General features: G+C 37.0%; 1 long non-coding RNA gene and 1 other non-coding gene across 2 annotated transcripts; one reads left to right on the top strand and one right to left on the bottom strand.

Moving 5' to 3' along the window:
* Positions 1–13,743: 13,743 nt before the first annotated feature.
* LOC118144035 (U1 spliceosomal RNA) lies at positions 13,744–13,907 on the bottom strand. The gene has a single exon (XR_004728501.3). It is a non-coding gene; the product is annotated as a U1 spliceosomal RNA (small nuclear RNA).
* LOC144578365 (uncharacterized) lies at positions 13,747–15,476 on the top strand. The gene is made up of 2 exons (XR_013523943.1): positions 13,747–13,899; positions 14,326–15,476. It is a non-coding gene; the product is annotated as an uncharacterized LOC144578365 (long non-coding RNA).
* Positions 15,477–17,824: the final 2,348 nt, after the last annotated feature.

Below are 17,824 nucleotides of genomic sequence, written 5' to 3'. Positions count from 1 at the left end.
TTTCCATTTGGTTAAGCAAGAGCCCTCACATACTGATGGGTATGTTAACTCAGTTAAGAAAGAATACATATTTGGAAATCCTTGTGGAAAGCCCAAAATAATACTTGAAGTAAGAGAAGTCATAGGCTTATATGTTAGTACATATGAAAGACAGCTTTGAATCTAAGCAGTAACTGCAAAGTCTGCCCTTTCAATCGCAGCAGCAACATAAGAAAAGATTGAACTAAATTGTTCTGTGTCATATATTGGTCCTCTAGGGCCAGTTTCATCTAGCCTAAAATAGTGATTACTTAAAACGATTAATCTGGTTTTGAGGTTTTGAATATGTAGTTCCTTGTTCTTGCTTGCATTGTGTAAAACTCCCTATTTCCCAGTTACTCTAAAATTAACTAGTTGAAAACTAGGTCCTGCAGATCATTAAACAGCATTGGAAATGTTGAAAAAGAAAGGCATATGAAAATGACACCTTAATTGGCATTAGGAGACACAGCACAACTCTGTGATAAATATGCTAGACCACACCAGATATGTCTTTTCTGTTTTTTGGGGTTTTGCCTCCTTGCCTGTAAAGGGCAAAGGGTGGTTGCTAATATTCCTTCTAGTACTAATATTCTAATCATTAATGAAAAGCCAGTTTTCATTTCACATACAACAAAGATTATGACATGGTCTTGAGAAATCTAGCTTTCTACAGGAGGAAAACATTCAAGTTCATGATCTCAGGGAATTGGATGAAAGAATCAATCTCAGGCTTTTTGAACAAGCTCTAATCATTCCTATTTCTCCTTGTACCATGGAACATTTCCATGAATGCCACAGAAAATGAATTCCTTGGGAGTAAGAATAGGTGCATTTTCTCAGAGACTTTTATTTTTGGTTTGCTCCTAGAAATTTGAGATAAAATAAAAATAGAATCTAAAAATGTAAATTGTTTTTTAAAAAGAGGAGATAATAATAGATGACAGTTAACTATCAGAAATCAGCCACAGTTTTGTAGATGTACAATGAACTAATGATTTGGGGTGATATATTTAAAAATTGCCTTGGGAACAGGAGATAGATTTATTATTAATGTTACAGAAGAAATCTTTAGCTTTACAAACCCAGGGATTGTCATATATATATGTATATATATATATATATATACACACACACATTGTTCCTCGACAGCACCTTCCCTCTGTTCAATGTTTTCCATCTCACTCAAGCCACATGGGCACATAAGGAGGGAAAAACGGAAGTGACAACATGAACTAGAGAGAGGAAGTGTGAGACTGCATGGATGTGGAGGCAGTGCAAGGGGTATAAAGTGTAGAAAGAGGCTGGATTACTCAGAGTTCAGGTGCAGATAATAGAAACCACGTGAGCAATTTTGAGCAGAGTTTTAAGATAGGCATGTGTAGCTTACAATCCTGTGGGAAGGAGTAGACCAGCAGGCGTCCAGCAGGCCCTTCAGAAATGATTCTTAAATGGACACTCAGGACCTGTCTGCCTCTTGGCCTCAGGAACACACATCTTAGCCATAATCTGTGTTTAAAATAAGCCAACTCAGAACCAAGCTGCACCTGTTAGATTCTTTTAGCAAAATAGAGTCTTAGTGCCTTGTCTGTCTCTCCCTTTAATTCAATACCAAAATCAAATCTTGGGAGAGCACATCTGATTGGAGAAATCTAAATCACTTCCAGAACTCTAACTGCACGGAATTTGGGGAAATAAATTCTTTAGTTTTCCTTCTTCTATTGTAGAGGAGATATAAATGCTGAGCCCACTGATCTATCTCAACTGCTGCAGTAACTGTTGCAGAAGTCTAGAAACTGATGTGGAAGGCCTGAAGTAGGGTAGTCAGGAGGGTGCCATAATGACGATAGTACAATTCAATCAGTCTTTATAAGGCAAAAACATAAGACCATTTGGAAATAGGAGTGAGAGAAAGGATGATTTCCAGTGTTCTGATTTAACATAGAATTGATACAAATTATGTTGAAGAAAGAGCAGATTTTGAGGGCAGGAGTGAAGAATTGAAAATGGGAAATGTCAAAGAGTTTAGTTTTATAGAATTTGGAGTGATAGAGGGGACACTAGGTTGACATGTCTAATAAACACTTCGGGTTTTGGTCTGAAGCTCTAAAGAAAGTCCTGAGTAAAAATACAGATTGAAACTGGACATGGTGGCTCATGCTTGTAATCCCAACCCTTTGGAAGGCTGAGGTGGGAGGATTGCTTGAGCTCAAGAGTTTGAGACCAGCTTGGGCAACACAATGAGACCATGTCTCTATTACTTTTTTTAAACTTAAAAAAATAAATACAGGTTGAGAAGTCATATGTGGCACTTAAAAGCCATGCATGTGGCTAGGTGCGGTGGCTCATGCTTGGGAGCCGAGGCAGGTGAATCCCCTGAGGCCAGGAGTTTGAGAACAGCCTGGGTAACATGGCAAAACCTGTCTCTATAAAAAATACACACACACACAAAATTAGCTGGATGCAGTGGCTCACACCTGTAGTCCCAGCTACTCAGGAGGCTGAGGTGAGGGGATAACTTGAGCCAGGGAGGTTGAGGCTGCAGTGAACCGAGATCAAGCCACTGGGCTCCAATCAGGGCAACAGAGTGAGACCCTATCCCCCACCCCCGCCCAAAAAAAGCCATGCACATTGATGAAATTTCCTGGGGATAGCAAGTAGAAGGACAAATGAAGATTCATGGCAGAACAACTCTGGAGATGACTAATGTTAAGAGGTATAAGGCACAATAGGACCATACAAAGGAGACTGAGTGACTACAGTGGTGGGAGGAGAACCAGGGGAGAAATGTGAAATAGAAACCAAATAAAGAGACAGTTACTTCAGAAGGTCAAAGCAGTGTGATGTCAAGTAAGATCACGGCTGAGGAGTTTCCAGTGGTTTTGACCATTAGGAGATCCTTAGCAAAAGAGGCCAAGGTGTTTAATGGGACTACCCTGTGTTGATTTAGGTATGAATGAAAAGTGATGAAGAATGGGATAATCTTTGTTTTCTGGAAACATGGCTCTGAAGGGGAGGAAAGTTTTGGAGAAAGAACACAAAATGGAGCGAGAGTTTAATCTTAAGCTCCAAAAGTCTTAAACAGGCTTGAATGCTGAAGGAAAGGAATCAACGGACAGGAAAAGATTGACGATACAGGAAAGAGTCAGGTACTAGATACTAGCTGCCTACAAGTTTGGAAGAGGAGTCTAGACTCTGTACTACTCCTCCTTAAATAGGGGGAGGAATATGTGTTTCTCTTACACATGGCAGTGAGGGAAATCATAAATGAAGAAGCAGATAAGTTTGTAAAAGGTAGAAAAGAACAGAATAGAAATCACAGCTGATAGATTATTTTCCGGATGATATAAAATGGAGATAATTTGCTGAGAGAAGGGAGAGTGGACATGGGGTTAAACAGAATGGAGTAAGAGGTTTGCAGAAAAAATGGATTGGGGGAAATGAGTGAGAAGTTATCAAGGACCCGTGTCAGAATTGCTAATCAGGACTGACCATGAAGAGTGGGGAGATTTCTGAGGAAAGGCATAAAGTAATACAATCGTCATGATCATGAGGCTTTTGGTTCTTTAAAAAGTGGTGGTGGGTCCTTACAATGATGGTGTTCCTCTTTAAATATATTTGTTTTGGAGTTGACCAACTGTTGATTAGGTAAGCCTTTTAAATCATTGCCATTGTTGTCATCATCATCATCATTATCATAATCTGTTGTTAATCTATTAATAAAATCAATCTTTTATTTCTACTGCAACTTTCAGTGTCTTGGATAAAAATGAGACAAAATGGCAGAAGTGTATCATTAAAGAAAGAATGGCTAAGAATTTACATTTTGAATTTACATTTCTGTGACTGAAAGCTGTCCCTTTAAATTAAACCTAATTGAGGATTTGAGAAATCTTCCCAACAGATGCTCAACATTATTAGTCATCAGGGATATACGAAAAGAAACCACAATGAGATATGACGACGTATTTATTAGAAAGTCTAAAATGAATAAGGCTGAAACATAGCAGGTATTAGCAAGGATGTAGGGCAACTGGAACCCTCATACACTGCTGATTGGGATGAAAATGGTCCAACCATCTTGGAAAACAGTTTGATAATTTCTTGGAAACACACACACACACACACACACACACACACACACTTCACACACACACACACTCGTGCTGTATAACCCAGTCATTCTATCTTCAGATGCCATAAACATTTATGTGTAAGTCTTTAGGTTACCCAAGGGGAAAAAATACATGAGTATACAAAGACACAAACAATGTTCATAGCACTTTTTTTTTTTGAGACAGAGTTTCACCTTGTTGCCCAGGCTGGAGTGCAATGGAGCAATATCGGCTCACTGCAAACTCTGCCTCCCAGGTTCAAGTGATTCTCCTGCCTCAGCCTCCTGAGTAGCTGGGATTAGAGGCATGTGCCACCACTCCTGGCTAATTTTGTATTTTTAATAGAGACAGAATGTCTTCACTTTGGTCAGGCTGGTCTCGAACTCCCGACCTCAGGTGATCTGCCCACCTTGGCCTCCCAAACAAAGTGCATGAGCCACCACTCCTGGCCTTCATACCACTTTTAGTTGTAATAATAAAAAATTGAAACAACAAAGGTATTTATCAACAGATGAATGGATAAACAAATTGTGGTATATCCATACAATGGAATACAAATTAACAATAAAAAGGAGTAAACTATTGATTGCACAGCAGCACAATGAATCTCAAAATAATTATGGTGAGTGAAACAAGCCAGACAAAAGAGAATATGTAGTGTATTATTCCATTTGTAAAACTGTCTACAAAATTCAAACTAATCCATAGCAACAGAAAATAGATCAGATACCTAGAGACGGGGGTGAGGGCAGGACAAGGCTGAGAGAGGAATTACCAACAAGCACAAGGAAACTCCTGGGGGTGATGTGTGTGTTCATTATCTTGATTGTGATGATGGTTTCACAGCTACATTTATAGGTCAAAACTTATTAAACTATACACTTTTAATATGTGCAGTTTAGGCCGGGCACAGTGGCTCACGCCTGTAATCCCAGCACTTTGGGAGGCCAAGGCGGGTGGATCACAGGTCAAGAGATCAAGACCATCCAGGTCAACATGGTGAAACCCCATCTCTACTAAAAATACAAAAATTAGCTGGGCATGGTGGCGCATGCCTGTAATCCCAGCTATTCAGGAGGCTGAGGCAGGAGAATTGCCTGAACCCAGGAGGCAGAGGTTGCGGTGAGCCGAGATTGTGCCATTGCACTCCAGCCTGGATAACAACAGCAAAACTCCATCTCAAAAAAAAAAAAAAAGTGCAGTTTATTATACTTTAATAAAGCTATCACAAAAAATAAACAAATTGTATGTTCAAGAACTGGAGCATGATTTTATTGTGTTTTATAACAGCACACTTTGAACTTTGTATATCTTTTAAAAATCATGTTTTGAAGACTTTTTATCATTGGCAAATGCTCATAATATTTAGAGACATGCTTAGTTCTCATTAATATTTGTTGAAGGTTAAATAAATAATATAGTGTTAACAAGATATAAAAACAAGATATAAAAATACATATAATATGACCCCAAATGTGGTAACTTTCTTTTTCTTCTCTCTCACTGCTGAAAGGTAATACCCCAAAATGTTAACATTGGTTGTGTCTGTTAGGTGGAATGACATATGATTTTTATTTTCCTTCTCATGCTTTTGAGGCTTTTCTAAAGTTGAGCTTCTGTTACTTTCACAAGCAGACAAAAACCCAGTAAATGCTCTTCTACAAGATTTTTGCCCACACAAGGGAATTCATTTAGTGCAAATATTTTTAGAAAATATATTAGTCTAATTGAGGTACATAGCATCTTTTCTTGCATTTTTTTCATAGCAACAGGTTAGCAAATACTTTTCAAGGATTTTGCTGTGGAATGGTAGAATGTGCTAGAAAGAAGACCTGCTATACCAACTTTAGCCTGCCAGCTTGTGATATGCCATCTAGAAATGCCTACTAATAAGTATGTTTTATGTAGCCTTAGGAGTTCCTTGACCTTTATCACTCCACCTCTAGCAGTCCTTTAATAAAACAAGGTCAAAGACAAGGACAATAAATTCCCAGGGCACAGTTCTGCAGGAAATGATCATTCAAAGATGTGCTGATCAGAAAAAGAGAGTCACTGAAAGTAAATTTTTTGGTGAAATGCACATAATTTTTCGCTCTTTTGTCTAATCAGTGGTGACCTTTTTTCTTTTTGCGTCAAAAAAGAAAAGAAAGCAAATGCAGAGCAAGGCATATGGGGTCAGAGCAAAGGAAAAAACCCTCCCCTGGGAAGGTAAGAGTCAAAGGTGGTGAAGAGTTGGGGTTCTCCCACATAAACACACTCTGGAAGATGTATTTTCCTTACTGTCCCCAAGAATATGAAGGGCATTTGTCCTGTGAGACTTTCATTTTGATTTTCTGCTTGTGTGAGAAAGACAATGACTGGGTGCCGTTTGAGTGAGGTGGGATTTGGCAGGAGGGTGGGGTCTGGGACACGAAGGAAAGAGATTGGTGAGACCGAGGTCGTCCTATGTCCTGCTTTGTCAGGACGTTGGGATTGTATCTTATAGCCTGATCTGTTCTTATCCAGTAACATGAACATTTAAAATAAAGTAGGGATGGAACCTTCCTCCTTTGAAAATCATCTGGTGGATTACAACATTTTAGCCTTTCATTTCTTATTATTTAAAAAGTTATAAGCAAATCTTGAAAATGTGTTTGTTTATGTCCCTGGGACCCAATGTAATCCTTCTGGTATGTCAACAATCTTATCCTTGAATGTGTCAGTTTGCAAATCAGATCTTCATGCACTTTTCTTAATTAGTCTCTATTCCTCTCTAGATTTCCCTAGAGGTTCTTTTGTTTTTGTTTTTGTTTTTAGATGAGGTCTGACCATGTTGCCCAGGAACAATCCTCCTACTAATTAGCATGGGAATTTTGACTGCCTCCATTTCAGACCTGGGCCAGTTCACTTTTCCTTAAGCAACCTTGTGGTCCCCACTCCTGGGAGGTCACCATCTTGATGCTGAACTTAGTGCAGACATCCGATGGGCATAGCGCACTACAACCCAGAACTCCTGGGCTCAAGCGATCCTCACGCCTAAGCCTCCTGAGTAGCTGGGACTAACAGCATGTGCCCCCACATCCCGCTAGATTTCCCTTGAGTTTTGAGAGGGACATCTGGTCACTCCATCATAGTTCTTTAACCTTCTGAGTTTTACCCTCTCCCTTCTTGCACCTCCTCAACTGGTCAGGCCATACAGACTACCATCCTTGGGTGGAAACTATGAAAATCCAGTTCCTTTTTCTTGCCTAGGCTCAGGGATGGTGAGTGGAACTGGGAATCGGGAGAAACCTCCCTCTGGGAACAAAGTTTTAGGCATTAGAGGTGAGAATTACAGATGCTTCCCTCACCCCAGCTTAGAAACATTGTTATACATGGAGACTAAGTGCTAGAATGCTGTGATGGTAGAGTTTAATGCATGTGTGTTTAAATAAGTTTTAGTAGGATCACTTGGGCATTCAAGGTCTTTGATAAAAAGCTGGCATATGTGTGTATATATGTTACGTATCTATGTCACGTATCTCTTATCTATCTACACAATTTTTTGTTAAACCAATCATTTATTTAACCCAAGTCTTTGAGCAGAACAACACATTCCCCAATCATGTTTGACAATAGGATTGGCCACATTTAACTGTGGAAGAATGAAATGATATAGAAGAGTTATATGTTCATGATCTATTTTCTTTTATACATAAATACTTTTCTATATTATATTTTCTTTCAACATAGTAGAAAAATCTCATCATTGATCTGAGTCCTCTCATCACAAATTGTCCCTAACATTTAGCTGGACTATAACTAATTCATATCTCACTCTGACTATTGCAGAATCATTTACATTTGTATAGGCAGTTGAATCAGCCATTCTTGCCCTGCTGTAAAGAAATACTTGAGACTGGGTAATTTATAACAAAAGAGGTTTAATTGGCTTAGGGTTCTGCAGGCTATACAGGAAGCCTAGCAGCATCTGGTTCTGGGGAGGCCTCAGGAAGCTTCCAATCATGGCAGAAGGCAAAGGAGTAGCAGGCACATCACACAGCAAAAGCAGGAACAAGGAGAGACTGGGGTTGCTGGGGGGCGGGGGGATTAGATGGTGGGGGAGGGAGGTGCCACACACTTTTAAACGACCAGATCTCACAAGAACTCACTATTGTAAAGACAGCATCAAGCTATGAGGGATCCATCCCCATGATCCAAACACCTCCCACCAGGCCGCACCTCTAGCACTGGGGCTTATAATTCATCATGAGATTTTACTGGGGACAAATACACAAACCATATCAGCAGTAGTTATTTCATAAATAATTTAAATCTTTTTGGTATTTAAAAAATGTTTTTGTACCCCAAGTGGATTCCATATATTTGTGAATAAATAATTAGTGAAATTCTAAATATCCTCTTGGTTAAAATCGGTTTTCAGACACTCTTGAGAATTTGAAGAATGATCCTATCGTATATCAGCATTCAAAAATGAAATTTCATAATTCTTTTTGGTAGAGAAGGGATTGCCTTTTTTCTTTTCCTCCCTCCCTCCTTCCCTCCCTCCCTTTCTCTTTCTTCCTTCCTTCTCTTTTCTTTCTTTCCTTCTTTCCTTCCTTCCTTCTTTCTTTTCTTTTCTTTCTTCCTTTCCTTGTTTCTCTTTTTTTTTCTTCCTTTCTGAAACAGTCTTTCTCTGTTGCCAGACTGGAGTGCAGTGGTGTGATCTTGGCTCAACCTCTGCCTCCTAGGTTCAAAGGATTCTCCTGCCTTAGTCTCCTCAGTAGCTGGGACTACAGGTGTGCACCACCACACCCAGCTAATTTTTGTATGTTTAGCAGAGACGGGATTTCACCATGTTGGTCAGGATGGTCTCAATCTCTTGACCTCATGATCCACACACCTCAGCCTTCCAAAGTGCTGAGATTACAGGCATGAGCCACCATGCCTGGCTGGTAGTGAAGGAATTTTCTAAAGAAATATACTGCTGGGTTCAGTCTTCAACAAAAGCATTTAGGAACTCTGAAATAAGACCTGGGAAATCTAGATCTTGGGAATGATATTTGGGATACATTAAAAATGCCACTTTCAATATTTAAGCCCTAAAATATATTTCTAACAGCAGTTTCTTAAGGTAATCTAGTCAATAGATTATTGTTCTTTTAAAACATAGTTGTATCCTAGATAAGAAATTGTTTACTGCATTACTTTTTTGAGTTGGGAGGATTATAGACATGTGACATTTATACACACAGGAGAAAAAGTCATTTTGAAACAGAAAACTGCTTCATTTCATAAGCATGTCATTAATACATGATTCAAGATGTCATGGTTTGGATGAGATAATCAAATTCCTCAGATAAATCAGCTGAAGGCAGCTACTTCATTCAGGAATGATTTAGAGATACATCAATTGAAGACAGTAGATTGAAAGGGAAAATGGTAAGCGTAAGGTTATTACTGAAAATGAAAAATGATTAAAAATTACTATTATGACTATTGGGTCAATTAAAACATTTAATGCTTATTCATCTTTCAGGAAGCCACCTACAAATGAAAGAATGGCACTAGCTCTACTTTTAATAAACAGAGCTTGTTTGATGCTGAAAGATGTAAATGCCATTATTTTGAGACTGTGCATTTGCAAACTTTGGTGATCATCGTAGAAAGAATGAACTAACATTCTCTGAAAAATCTTAGTCCAAGAAAGTTTGTTCTTGATAATAATAAAATTTCATGATTATAAGATGCCTTTCATTCAACTCTTAAGACTTCACATATAGATGTGCTTAAATATGCACAGTTGTATATCACTGTCTTCATATATCATAGCTCAAATATTTCAATTCCTTGGACATAAGGCAACTCTTCATTTCATATGAGGAAACACAATCTCTACTCCTGCCACACAAATTCTCTACAAATAACACCTTCTTATTAATGTTTCTATATTGCTTGAGCTGAAGGATTGTCAATGCAATCTTTTCTTAAAGCAATGTTTTAAAAATTTCTTTAAAAACAAAACACCTGTGTTTTCTGGCAGAACAACAATGCATCAGCCAAAATACTTTTATTTAATGACTAACTGTGGTTAGCTAGCGCCCCATAATTCATTTCATAATTGGAAAAAAATGTAACATTTGCTGACATCATCTGAGTGCTGATCTGAACCCAGTGAACAGGGAGTTTTCCAACAAAAACGATTTAATTTTCCACTTCACAATTCAGGAAGAATTTAGGATTAGGGCATTCATGGAATCTAGAAATGGTTTTCATATTCAGAATTTCAGCTCAAAATTTGGACAGGAAGAGTGACTGAACATAGTTTAATTTCCAAGACAAAAGCTGATCTGTAAAATCCTACTACTTTTTATGCATATTAATACCAGTCTGAGATCAAACATACTAAGCTCTGAAGATAAAAGTATTGGGAAAAATAGTGAAAAATCTAATGAGTGAGGAAAGAGCTACCATTCAGTTTCATTCTAAAAGAGTTTCTTAAACAAATATGTACTCATCTGATTTTTGCCTACCCAGATCTCAAGTTTACCTGAGTATTCCATGCAAAATATACATGGAATGCATAAATAATTATTTAAAAGTAATGTGCTATCAGTCATAGTGCCATTATTTGATATTGATGTGGTAATGGGTCCAAAACTGTATGCACTCCAATGCAAACATGGCCAAAGAGTAGCCTATCTTTCTTAAGAAACTTTATCTTTGCATCAGAGAGGAGACAGAGAGGAAATTTATTTTTAAAGCTGTCATTTTCAATGTTTTTTTCTCTTCTCATTTATTTATTTTCTTTTTATTGAGCTATATCTATATCTTCTCATTTAAGCACTGTCTTGCATGAATTTTTAATTATCTACTTCTTTTCTTGGCTGGACTTGGCTCCAAAGTCATGACTTGGGTTAAACCTATCTGTCTGCTTACCCTATGCCCATGTCTGAGAAGTTGAAATGGCTGGAAAATACACACACACGCACACACACACACACATGCACACACTTGTGTTGCTTGGTCTCTGTTAAGTTCTATAGACATAAATCTCAGATGGGCACTAAACATGTCCAAAATCTTACTAAACTTTCATAATATTTTTACCAGCTTACGTGTCCTCATAACCATGTCATGTTTTCCATGTGAAACTCCTACATTACCCAACCTCTGCCATGCTCGTGCTCACTATAAGCTTGTGTTATATGCATCAGGAAAGTAGGAGCATTTAGACAGGAACTCCCTCATATTTCTCTGTGAAAGCCACCAGCCTGCCAATATCATTATTTCTTTTTTTCCACTTCCTTCTCATTCCTATGGTTGATGTGGCTTGGCCAAGGTCAAAAGACAACCTGGTCAAAGGCCTCTATTGATTATAAATCCTTTCCAGGGACTTCTATAGTTATCCCCTCTGTCTCATGTCCACATATCTTTGGAATTTCTATCTCATTTTTGTGTTCCCCTTAACAATAATTATCTTCAAAGGGTTATCTAGAGTTGCTTGCTGTTATGGACTGACTTGTATTCCTCCAAAATTCATAGGTGGAAGCTCTAACCTCCAATGTGTCTGTATTTGGAGACAGGGCATTTATGGAGACAAGGTAAAATGATAGATTTTACTTTATAAGGATGGAGCTCTAAACTGACAGGACCACTGTCCTTCTGAGAAGCAGAGAAACACATAAGGATCTCTCTATCCACACACACACACAGGAGAGGTTGTGTGAAGATGCAATGAGAAGGCAGCCATCTGTAATCTACGAAGAGAGGCCTCACCAGAAACCCACCCTGATAGCACCTTAATCTGGGACTTCTAGCCTCCAAACTGTGATGAAATAACATTTTTGTTGTTTAAGCCACTCAGCCTGTGGTATTTTGTTATGACAACCCAAGCACACTAATACATTGCCCTTATTTTTTTTGACTCGCATTCCCTTTTAACTTACGTCAATCGAATGTCTGTCCCTACAACTTCATTGATTTTGCCATGGTCAAAATTATTAACAACCTCCCTATTTGTAGCATTAATAACCATGCCATCATTTCTCTCTTGCTTGCTCTCTCAGCAGCATTTAACAAAGTTGATCACCGCTTCCTGCTGAATTGTTACTTTTCTTGGAAACCATGGTACTCTTTTGGTTTCTTTCTATTTTATTGGCTGCTGCTTCTTATTCTTCATCATGGGCACTTCCTCTGCCTGAATGCCTAACAGTAGGAACAACCCAAGTCCTGGTCTCCCTTCTTTTCTTTATCTACATAGTTTTTCCAGTCAGCTTTGTTTAGTCCCATGGCTTTAAATACTATTTGTGTACTGACAGTTTCCAAATCATATGCTTAGCTCTGATCTCTCTTTTGAGCTCCAAATTTTATATTTAGATCTCTCTTTGACAGCTCCACATGAATATTCAATAGCTATCTCAATTGTAATGTACTCAAAATAGAACTTTTATTTGCCACACTTGACTCCAATCCTATTTGGTATTTTCCTCACTATACAGGATCACCATCCACCCATTGCTGAAGCCAAAATTCTAGGAGTCAGCCTTGATTCCTCTCCTTTCTTCATTTACTCTCACCTCTAAACCCTTGGTGAGTCTTGCTGACTCTACCTCTAAAAGTATTTTGAAACCTACTTTTTCCAGTTCCCATCACTACCCTTTTAGTTCAAGCTGCCATAGTCTCTACCCTGGTCTATTTTCACAACTTTCTGACTATACCAGGTTCCCTCCTGTTCCCCAACCCATGCCCTACTCCAAATGAAATTCACATAAAATGGATATGTGGTATCCAGAGTGGTTTTTAAAAATAAGTATCAAATCATGACCTTCTAATTCCTCTAATAACTTCTCTAATGACTTATCATCAGAATCAGAATAAAATCCAGAGTCATGACCTTAAAAACTCTAGAGGTTGAAGCCTTTAAAATACATTCTATAAGAGAATTAAGTCCTGCAAAATTATTTCACTATTAAATATGATATTAGTGGATTTTTCATAGACCACTCTATTAGATTGAATAATTTTTCTTCTATTCCTACTTTGTTGAGTTTTATAGTGAAAGTGTGCTTAATTTTGCCAAATACTTTTTCTGTATCAATTGTGATGATTATGTGGTTTTGTCCTTTATTCTACTATTATGATGTATTATTTTGATTGATTTTCATATGTTGAACCAACCTTGCATTCCTTGGATAAATTCCACCTACTGATGATATATAATTGTTTTATATGTTGCTAGATTTGGCTTGCTGGTATTTTGTTGAGGATTTTTGTTTTCTTGTATGTCTTTGTCTGGTTTTGGTAGCAGGATAATACTGGACTCATAGAATGACTTGAAATCCCTGTTTTATTTTTGGAAGATTTCATGAAAATTTGGTGTTAATTCTTCTTTATGTTTGGTAAAATTCACCAGTGAAGGCAATTGGACTGGGCTTTTCTTTGTTGGACATTTTTTGCTTACTAGTTCAATCTCTTACTTGTTATAGACCTATTCAAATTTTCTATTTCTTCTTGAGTCAGTTTTGGAAGTTTGTATCTTTCCAGGCATTTGTTCATCTTAATCATGTCATCTAATTTGTTACAATAATTCCTCGTATTTCCTTATATGCCTTCTTCTTTCTTTTTTTTTCTTTTCTTTTTATTTTTTTACCAGGGGAGAGCATGAACGCAGTCCGCCACTACCACAAATTATGTAGTCGAGTTTCCCACATTTGGGGAAATCACAGGGGTCAGCACATCTGGAGTGCAAAGGATAAGCCTTGCCCTGGGAAAACCACCTTTGTGATCATGGTATCTCCCCTGCCAGGTAAGTATGCCTTCTTCTTTCTGTAAGATCAGTAGTAATGCCATTTTTTTTCATTCTTCATTTTAGTAATTTGAGTGTTCTATCTTTCTTGGCTAAAGGTTTGCCACTTTTAATGATGTCTTCAAAGAATCAACTTTCTTTGATTTGATGTATTCTTTTATTCACGGTTTAATTTATTTTTGCTGCAATCATTATTATTTTCTTCTTTCTGCTTCCTTTTGGCTTGGTTTTCCCTTCTTTTTCTAGTTTCTTAGAATGGGAAGTTAGGTTATTGATTTAAGATTTTTCTGCTTTTTAAATATAGGCATTTACTACTATAAATTTCTCCCTAAGCATTGCTTTAGCTGCATTTCATAAGTTTTGGTGTGTTGTGTTTTCATTTTAATTCATCTGAAAGTATTTTCTTTTTCTTTTTCTTTTTTTCAGACAGGGTCTTGCTGTCACGCAGATTGGACCTCAGTGGTATGATCACAGCTCACTGAAGCCTCAACCTTCTCCCAGGCTCAAGTGATTCTCCTATCAGCTGGGACTATAGACATGTACCACCATTCCCAAGTAATTTTTATTTTTTTTTGTAGAGATGAGACCTCCCTATGTGGTTCTGGCTGGTCTTGACCTATTGGGCTCAAGCTATTCTCCTGCCTCCGCCTCCCAAGGTGCTGGTATTACAGGTATGAGTCATCATGCCTGGCCCTCAAAGTATTTTCCAATTGCCCTTTCGGTATCTTCTTTGACCCATTCATTATTTAAGAGTATGTTGTTTAATTTACACATATTTGTGAAATTCCCAAATATCCTCTGTTACTGATTTCTAATTTCAATCAATTGTGGTCAGAAATCATACTTTGTATTATTTCAATCCTTTTAAATTAATTTAGACATTTTAATGGCCTAGCATGTGATCTATCCTGGAGAATATTCCATGTACTCCCGAGAAGAATGTGTATTCTGTTGTGTGAAATGTTCTGTTAGATCTAGTTCATTGATAGTATTATTTAAGTGTTCTATTTTCCTGTTCATCTATCTGTTGTTCTATCTACCATTGAATGGGGACTGTGAAGTCTCCAGGTACTATAATTGAATTGTCCATTTCTCTCTGCAGTTCTATCTGGTTTTGTTTCATGTTTTTTAAAGCCCTGTTATTAGGTGAAATTCATGAACATATATGTTTATCATTGCTAGGCCCTCCTGATGGATTGACCAATTTATCATTATAAAATGTTTTTTTAAATTTCTAATAATAAATTTTGGGTTAAAATGTAGTTTGTCTGATATTAGTAGAGTCACTGCAGCTTTTTGTTTACTGTGTATGATATGTTTTCCCCCATTCTTTTGCTTTCAACTTATTTGTGATTTTTGGATCCAAAGTTCTTGTAGACAATATATAGCTTGATCATGTCTTTTAAAAATTCTGCCTATCTCTGCTTTTTAATTGGAATGCTTAATCTACTAAATTTAATATATTTCTAATGTTAATATTTGTGCCAGCTGTTTACTCTTGCTTTCTCTATACCTTTTGGTTTCCTATTTCTCTAATAATAACAACTTATTTTGCATTAAATAGATTTTTTCTAGTGTATCATTTTAATTCTCTTGTCCTTTATTTCACTGTCTTTTGGAATTATTCCCTGGTGGTTGCCCTGGGGATTACAAATAACATCTTAAATAATTAATCTAGTACATATTAATATGAACTAAATTTCAATAGTATACAAAATGTTGGCTTCTATGTAGTTCCATTCTCTCCTTTTTCTTTTGTGCTATTATTGTCGTACAAATAACCTCTTTATATATATGTCCATTTATGCAGATTTATAATGATCATTTTATACAGTTTTCTTTTAAATCAGATAGAAAACAGTTAAACATGAAAAAATTACATTTACACTGTCTTCTATATTTACCCATTGTATTATTTGCTAGGCTGCCATAACAAAATACTACAGACTAGGTGGCTTAAACAACAGGCATTTATTTTCTTATATTTCTAGAGGCTGAAAGTCCAAGATCAGAGTGTCAGCAGGTTCAATTTCTCCTGAGGCCTCTTCGACTTGCTTGCAGATGGCTACCTTCTCGCCATGTCCTCATATGGCCTTTTCTCCATGTGTGCACATCCCTGGTGTCTCTCTCTTCTTATAAGGGCACCAACTGGACAGGTGACCCCTCATCCAAAATGATTGTATCATTTGACCTTAATTACTTATTTGAAGGTCCTATCTTCAAATATAGTTACATTATGAGGTGTGCTGGATGTTAGGACTTCAACACATAAATTTTGGGGTGCCACAATTTAGTCCATAACATTATTGCTACAATTACCTTTATCAATGTTTTTTATTTCTTCACATGAATTTGAATTCCTAACACTCTTTCATTTTAACCTGAAGGTCTCACTCAGTATTTCTTGCAAGGCAGGTTTGCTAGTGATGAGTTCTCTCTTTTGGTTTATGTGAGAATATCCTACTTATAAAGGATAGTTTTGCTAGATATAGAATTATTGTTTGATGTCCTTTTTCTTTTAATAATTTGAATACTTCATCCAACGGCATTCTGGCCTCCATCGTTTCTGATGAGAAATTGGTAGCAAATATTATTGAGAACCCCTTGCATGTGATGAGTCACTTTTTATTTGCTGATTTCAACAGTTGGTTGTGTCTAGGTATGGCCATCTTTGAGTTTATCCTACTTGAAGTTTTTTGGGCTTCTTAGGAGTGTTGATTAATGTCTTTCATCAAAGTTGGGAAGTCAAAAAGCTTGAGCTATTATTTCTTCAAATATTTTGTCTTTCTCTCTCCTCCTTATAATCCCATTATGCATATGCTGGTATTTACTGATATCTTCTATTCTGTACAATGTCATTCTCATACTTTCCTTTAATTCTTTAGACATGGTTTCCTTTTATTCTTTGAATGTATTCAAAATACTTGATTTAAAGTATTTATTTAATAAGTTTAACACCTGTCTCAACATCACATCCCAACATTCTTTAGGGACAGTTTCTGTTGGTTGCTTCTTTTCCTGTGTATAAACCATAGCTCCTTTCTTTGTATGTTCTATATTTTTGTTGTTGTTTCTTTTTTTTTCTTTTGGAAACTAAGCACTTTACACAACACAATTAGACAACTCTGAAAATCAGATTTTCCCCTGCCCTAGAGTTTGTTATTATTATCACAGTTTATTTGTCAAGTGACTTTCCTGAAAAAATTCTTTAACTTGCCAATCCTTTGTTAAGTGATCACTGAAGTCTCTGCTTAGTTCACTTAGTGATCAAATGATAATTGAATAGACATTTTCTTGGAATCAATTAATTTCCAATCCTTTTTCAAGGGTCTCTGTGTATGTGTTGGCAGGAAGTTTACAACTCTGCTTTAGCCTCACTTTCTGCTTGTATAAAAGGTTTTATACAAACTACATATACAGGGTTTTGTATAAAATCCTCAAGATTAGCTTCAGGCCTTCTCAGTTCTTTTCTGAACATGGACAAAACCCTATGCATGTATGTGGCCTTCTGGATTACAAGGAACATGTCAGAGCTTTTCTAAACACCCAATGGCCATCTGCTTCTTCAGTTCCATCTCTTTTCTTTCTATTTTTTCTTTCATTTTTATTGTAATTAATTGACTACAGTGATTGTGTGCAGTTCCTTTTACCTTCAGTTGTGTAGACTCTGAAGTTATTTAGGTGAGCACCTTTTTTGCGTGCTCACTTCAGTGAGGTTATGTCATGCATTTGTAATACAGTCAAATTCTCTATTCACAGTCTGCATTTTTTCCTGGAATTCTCCCAACCTCCTAAATGATTTTTAAAAATAATTTATATACATGAAGTTTCTTTCTTTGTACTGTAAAGTCACTGGGATTTGACAAATGCATAATATCATTTATCCATCATTACAGTATCATACAGAATAGTTTTCTCATCTTAA

Source organism: Callithrix jacchus, chromosome 11, assembly GCF_049354715.1.
Source record: "Callithrix jacchus isolate 240 chromosome 11, calJac240_pri, whole genome shotgun sequence".
NCBI classification, from domain to species: Eukaryota; Metazoa; Chordata; class Mammalia; order Primates; family Cebidae; genus Callithrix; species Callithrix jacchus.
This window is presented reverse-complemented; position numbering and strand designations above follow the sequence as displayed.